Source organism: Panthera onca, chromosome A1, assembly GCF_046562875.1.
Source record: "Panthera onca isolate mPanOnc1 chromosome A1, mPanOnc1 haplotype 2, whole genome shotgun sequence".
In the NCBI taxonomy this organism is placed as follows: domain Eukaryota; kingdom Metazoa; phylum Chordata; class Mammalia; order Carnivora; family Felidae; genus Panthera; species Panthera onca.
This window is the reverse complement of record NC_138339.1, coordinates 225,286,492-225,293,046: the sequence shown is the minus strand read 5'-3', so window position 1 is coordinate 225,293,046 and position 6,555 is coordinate 225,286,492. Positions and strand designations below refer to the sequence as shown.

Here is a 6,555-nt window from a genome sequence, read left to right as displayed (position 1 = left end):
CGCCTGGGTGGCGCAGTCGGTTAGGCGTCCGACTTCAGCCAGGTCACGATCTCGCGGTCTGTGAGTTCGAGCCCCGCGTCAGGCTCTGGGCTGATGGCTCGGAGCCTGGAGCCTGTTTCCGATTCTGTGTCTCCCTCTCTCTCTGCCCCTCCCCCGTTCATGCTCTGTCTCTCTCTGTCCCAAAAATAAATAAAAAACGTTGAAAAAAAAAAAAAAATTTAAAAAAAAAAAAAAAAAAGTACTAGGGATAAGTATCTTGAATACCTAAGGTAAAAAAGAATTAAGCATATAAAAAGTGTAAATGTATGTGTTTAATTTTCAGCATTTTTTCCCTTGCTTTGCTCTCATATAATTCTCTCTCCAAACTGATAACAGACCAGAGGTAAAAGTGGCAGAATCATTAAACAAAAATTTTTAATACCACCACCCCATTTCTACCCAATATCTGAATTCAGGACATCCCAACATGGCATATTATTTATACTTAATGCTGCTTATAAGACCATGTTTCCCCTTAACCAAAATACACAGAAGACAGAAATCAGGATAATCTTAAGGGTTTTAATTATTTTTTAACTTCCTCAAAATTAATATTTTGATTTATTATTTTATTTTGTACCCTGAGGTTTTATAGTCCAGTTGAACACACCCTATAGTAAGATTTGGGATCAGTGAAGTATATGCCTTTCTCATGTGTAGCAGGAGTATTATAAATGCCTGTGAGCTCTCAGGTAGATCAATTTAAGAAAAATAATCGATACAAAGGTTGATGGTTTCCTTAAAACTATCTCTGCAGAAGTCTTTCCTTTGGAAAATCTTCCTGTACATTATGGCCACCTAGTTTGAAGACCACTGGAATGGTGAACTGTGGAATCCCAGATGGATAGAAATGAAGACAAGAGGGTGATTATCACTGGAGAAAAGCAGTAGGGCCACTGGTTTAGAAGCCTTGTTGGAGTCGAAGTTGAATTCCTGGCAAGGTCAAAAAAGGAAAACAAACAACAAGAACAAGATGATGACAAACAAAATGTGTTTTAAAAAAAAGAAAGAGGGGTACCTGGGTGCCTCAGTCGGGTAAGCCTCTGACTCTTGATCTCAGCTTAGGCCATGATGTCACAGTTCATGAGTGTGACCCTGCATTGGGCTCCATGCTAACACTGTGGAGCCTGCTTGGGATTCTCTCTCTCTTCCTCTCTCTCTGCCCCTCCCCCGCTAATGCACTCACTCTCCCTCTCTCTCTCTCTCAAAATAAATAAATAAATGTTAAAAAGAGACAGAGAAAAAAAGAAAGAGAGGGAAAACAAGAGAAAACTCAAGCCAAGAGTTTCCGCATGCTATTTGGATGGGAGAAAGTACCAGGACCACCAGCATGTTCTGGAAGGTCTGTTTTCTCAGACATCCTCATGATGACCAAGTCCATTCCTGCTCAAGTCTATCTTGTTCATGACTGTGTACAAGTTCCCAGCACATGGGAAATACTCAGTAATTATTTGACGACTAATTGAATGGATTTAGGAAGTTTACACTGCAAGGTACTATTCAGGGAAAATTTTCTCTACCTATCTGCCTTGTCTATCAGTGCTAGAAGTGAAAATAAGATGACCATATTTATAGTTTAACAGCACCATTTTCCGAAACGTATTAATTACATGTACTTTGTATAGAATATCTCCTTGAGCTTTTCTAAAAGACATTTTTAACACGTGGAAAAAATAGTTCACTCTGCAATAGTAACCCTATTGGGTCCACTGCTCTTCCCTCCCCTTTTCCTGAGGGGCTAATGGAAGTCTCAGCTTTATAATTCTGCACATGAAATACTCTGCTCATATTTACTGTTCTGAAAACAATCAAGGTCCAATTCTGTTTTCTTCTTTTCTTGACTTTACAGCACATTTGCTCAAGAAGCATATTTTCTCCGGCTACTGATTACTGATTCATTTTCACCTGGACGTCGGGGGAGGAGGTGCCTGCACACCAGCTCTCCACCTGACAGTCAATGCCATTGACACACAACACTCTTGATAAGAATTCCTCTGAGTAAAGCCACAAAATAAGGCAAAGGATATAGCAGATGCGTTTAGCTCAGAAACATTTCAGTAACAATCTTCTTCTATTTTCTTACAGATGATCAACTCTAGAATTGTCAAGCTAGACTGTTGTTTGTTTCTTTTTTTAAGTAGGCTCTCCAGCCAAGGTGGGGCGTGAACTCACCCCAAGATCAAGAGGGGCATGCTCCACCAACCGAGCCAGCCAGGTACCCCTATACTGCTGGGTTTTTAACTGTTTTGCCACAAGGGCAAATATATTTTAGTCATGCTGAAGGTTCCTGGCCTAAGTAGATGTTCCCAATAGTGTTTGAGGGTTACACTGAGAAACGGATAGCAAAACTCTCTTGCCAGGCACTGGGAATTCCCAGTGCCAGGTATTATGGGGTAGAATTCAGCCTAAATATTTCACACACCTTTAACTCTTCCCCAACTCAACGCCCCCCCTCCCCCAACTTCTTGCTAATTCCTTCAAAGTTAGCTTTTCTATCTTAATACCTCCAGTTGCCATTTTGCTGTTATGAAATTCTAATCCGCGTCAAGGAAAACCCATCTTTGAGAAGTACCTAAGTGCCACATTATGAACTGCAAAGCTCCCACAGAGCAATTTAAAATGATGAATATCCTTTTCAAACATCCTTTTCAAAATTGCACATGGACTTCAGCCAGTCACAAGACAGAGATGTGGAGGATGCATTAAACTCCCCATCTGTTCTTCACATTGCTCATCATTGATTTATAACCCACAGTAAGTCATTTGGCCACACAAACAGAGCTGACAGGCAAGTGCAACACCCAGCAGCTGAGGTGCAAACCCTACGAAAAGATGCATCTGTGGCATTAATATTTTTTTCCTCCCTGCACCCTGATGTGACACATTGCCATTCCAAATACAATTCTACCCACTATTCTCAGAAACACAAACAAACCAACCAACCCTGGGGTACATTTTAGACTTTGAGAAAATAAAGCTCCTCGGGGATAACTTCAGACTTCTGCTTTCATTAAAGCAGCTTCAACACATTTTCGCTCCCTTCAAACACGGCAGCAAGTGTAAATTTCTTCCTTCCTGTGTCATGTCCTATTAACAGAATCACTGTTTTTGCTTTCTAGACTGTGTACCATTCACTGATTAGGTGAGACATAAAGATATTTCCTTTTTCACAAGCCATGAGAGGGCACCGTGTGTTGCAGGAGATAAAACAAAGGCCACAGATTCATGCAAGTAACTCCAAGGCATAATTAACATTGGTGTGATTTCGGAGCATTATCTCAAAGTAGGCATATGGGATAGCCACCTTCCTCTGACACTTCAAACCGGCCCCATCTTCTATAAGAGCTGAAGGGTAACAAAAATTATGCAAGGTTATACTGTGGAACTGACAGAAGGCCGAATGTGAAGTGGGAATGTTTGGTGTTAGTGTTCACCTTGTTGCACAGCTGCCATTTTGGCCCCACTGACCCTTCACGTTGGCAGCCACCAGGATTTTTCCCTTTTGGGAATATTCCATAGGACAGTTCTTCAGAATGTTCCACGGACCTCTCACTGACATTTTCTATTATCTTCTCTCCACCCTTCCCTTCCTGTGCCCAACCTTTCTGTTCTATACCTAGCTTCACCCATAAATATCAGACCCCTAACAGTTCCAATTTAAGAACAAACTCATGTAATATGCTCAGATGCTCATGGCTAACACAGAAATACCTCTGGCTTTTCACTCCCACAAGAAACTACAGTACATTTTAAACAGGGGCTTCTAATAAACTATTAATTTTAAGCCTAGAGAAAGGTTCTCCTGCTGGAAATTTCAAGTAAAATAGGAAAAAAGAAAGTACGTTTTTGGAGAGGAAGGTCAGTGACTTCTAAGATATACTATTTGACTATTGTTTCCTGGGTCCTAGCCATTTCATGCCTGTAATCATTGGAACGCTTTGATCCTAGAGAATAGAATCTTATCCTTGTTACTTCAAGTAAGAAGGGAGTTACTATAAGGATACATATCACGATAAGAGCAACTGGAATTTTAAAGGACCCCAGAAATAGCCAGGGTTAATCAGCTTCACAGAAATAGAAATGTAGTTTGGAAACTGGAAAATAGTTCAGGATCCAAGACAAATCCAAGGACTGGATTAACTTGGGGTCCTCTTGAGAGCAGGGATTCATCTATTCCCTCACCATCATGGGGACTCAGTTCCTCTTGGCTTCTGTTTCCTTGTGGCTCTGAGCCAACCACCTCTCCTCTGCATGTATGTAGATTTCTGCTAACTCATTACTTTTGCTTATTCATAACTTCTGCTTACTCATAATTTCAGCCTACACACGGTCCTTGCCGTCTCATAGTCCAGGGGTTGTGTTGTTAGCTTCTGTTCTGGATTCCAACTGACCACCTCTAATATTTCCAGTTTGAATGTCCTAGCAGGAGAAGTTACCTGAACCAGTTAATTAGCATTCTTCTTATTGAGGTGGAGCCTTGATACCCAGCGTCAGCCAAAGCATTCTTAGCTAAGAATCAAGTTGGCTGGTTTAAGCAAAAAAGGAATTTAATGAAAGGATATTGGATCAGAGAAATGCTCAGAGAATGAACACATGAACAGAAACAGAGAGGCTGAGCACCCAGAATCCCAACCAATCATACCTCCAAATCAGACAAGTGGGAACACTATTGCCATCACTGAACAGTAGGAGCCACAACTCGTAACTGACACCTGGGCACTGAAGACCCGATGTCACTGCTTGTCCCCCTTCCCCTGCTGGCCCTAGGAACTGGATGTTGTTGCATTCACTGCCACAAAGCACTCTTCTTATCTCAGCTCCCTTGTACGACCAATTTCCAATTCTATCTCTAAGGAAGGTACATTTGATGGGCCAAGTCTAGGTCACATGCTCTCGCTCTAGCTGCATTGGGGGTTGGGGTGGAGATGGGAAAAATGAGAATGTGCACGTGGCCTTTTTGGCTTCACCAATTAAGCCCATCTCATCTGCTCAGGAACAGAACATGGCTCCTCACTCAGCAGAGGACTGTGGGTAGGGTGGGCATTTTGATTGGCTGGTCCAAGACAACCTCATAAATGAAAAAGTAAAGGAAATTCTTTCACGTGCTCTATTGGCTTGACGCCCCACACAGCACGCTCAGATTCAATGTAGGTATTTATATGTTTGTCTGCCTTATTGGATCAGAAGCATTTTAGGGCAGAGACTGTCTTCTTTATTTTTATCTCCCCAGTGCCTGGGGCACTGCTTGGCATATAGCAGATGCTCCAAAAATGTCTGTTGAATTTAATAGCACTTAAGGTCCAGGAATCTGTCCATAGTGTTAGATAACATAAATTTCTCCATGTTTGGGGGAAGACTGTGATTTAAACAAACACACAAACAAACAAACAAACAAAAAACCAAAGGACTTATTGACACGACATGAAAATGCCAAAGAAGTAAAAATTTTTATGACCTACCCTCTTCTCAGTTACCTCAGTTCCTCTACAGGGCAAAGAGCTCTGAGATTGTGGAACATGAGAACTGCTTGAAAGAAGAGAGATTAAGGCATGAGAGAGAGGATAGAGTTTGGGGAGGGAATATCAAAAGGGGGCAGAGATGATGGGATCAAGCAAAGGGGGGCAGAGAATTAGTCTAGGGAGTATTGGAAACAGAACACAAGCCTTCCTGGAAGGAAATTCGAGAATGGACAAAGTAATTCTGAATGTTGCCTTGATGACAGCACCAAGAAGGAAAGACAGAGGCAGCATTTTTATGCACTCTTTATATGCAAGACAATAGCTAGGAACTGTGTGTGTGTGTGTGTGTGTGTGTGTGTGTGTGTGTGTGTGTGTTTAAGTTTCACAACAACCTATGAGAGTGCGTCTGTTATTTCTATTTTATACGTAAGGAAAATAAGACTCAGAGAGGGTGATTGGCTTAATCACACAGATAATAAGTGACAGCATCAGAATTTAATGATTCTCCATCTGATTCCAAATTCCACTCTTAAAAACAACAGCAACGACAAAACCAATCCATCCATCCCTGAGTAAGACAGAAAAGGATCAGAGGGACAGTTTGAATGATCATGAATGATCATCCTAAAAGCTAGGATTATGTCTCCAAACTGCCTGCAAACTCCCAGTAACTTGAATGGTGCCTGACCTACTTTTGAAAACTTTCTATGTAAGTAAATCTGACAATTAACATTTTTGAGATCTTTTATATATGAAATTAAAAAATAACGAAGACAAAAGAAGCTTTACCTCTCATACTGGTTGTTTTTTTGTTTTTGTTTTTTCACAGTTTGTGGTCATTTGCTTCAGTAGCCATAGGCAATTAAGTTCAGGAAATGTCAAGAAAAGCCTTACAGATTACGTATTTATTCCTTACTTCTTTTGTATTGAAACACAATCAGCATATAAAAACCGAAAATTTCTTGGATGTAACTATTTATGATGAGGTTACGTAAAAAAATCTAAGGTAGAACACTGAAGGATATAGATGGATGTGACAAAACTCATGGGAGTGGCA

General features: G+C 40.9%; 1 long non-coding RNA gene across 1 annotated transcript in view; it reads right to left on the bottom strand.

Moving 5' to 3' along the window:
• Nucleotides 1–626: 626 nt before the first annotated feature.
• Nucleotides 627–6,555, bottom strand: part of LOC144613162 (uncharacterized) — a 78,003-nt gene continuing 72,074 nt past the window's right edge. Inside the window, exon 3 of the long non-coding RNA XR_013550471.2 lies at nt 627–972. This is a non-coding gene — a long non-coding RNA (uncharacterized LOC144613162). The remainder of the gene's footprint in view (nt 973–6,555) is intronic.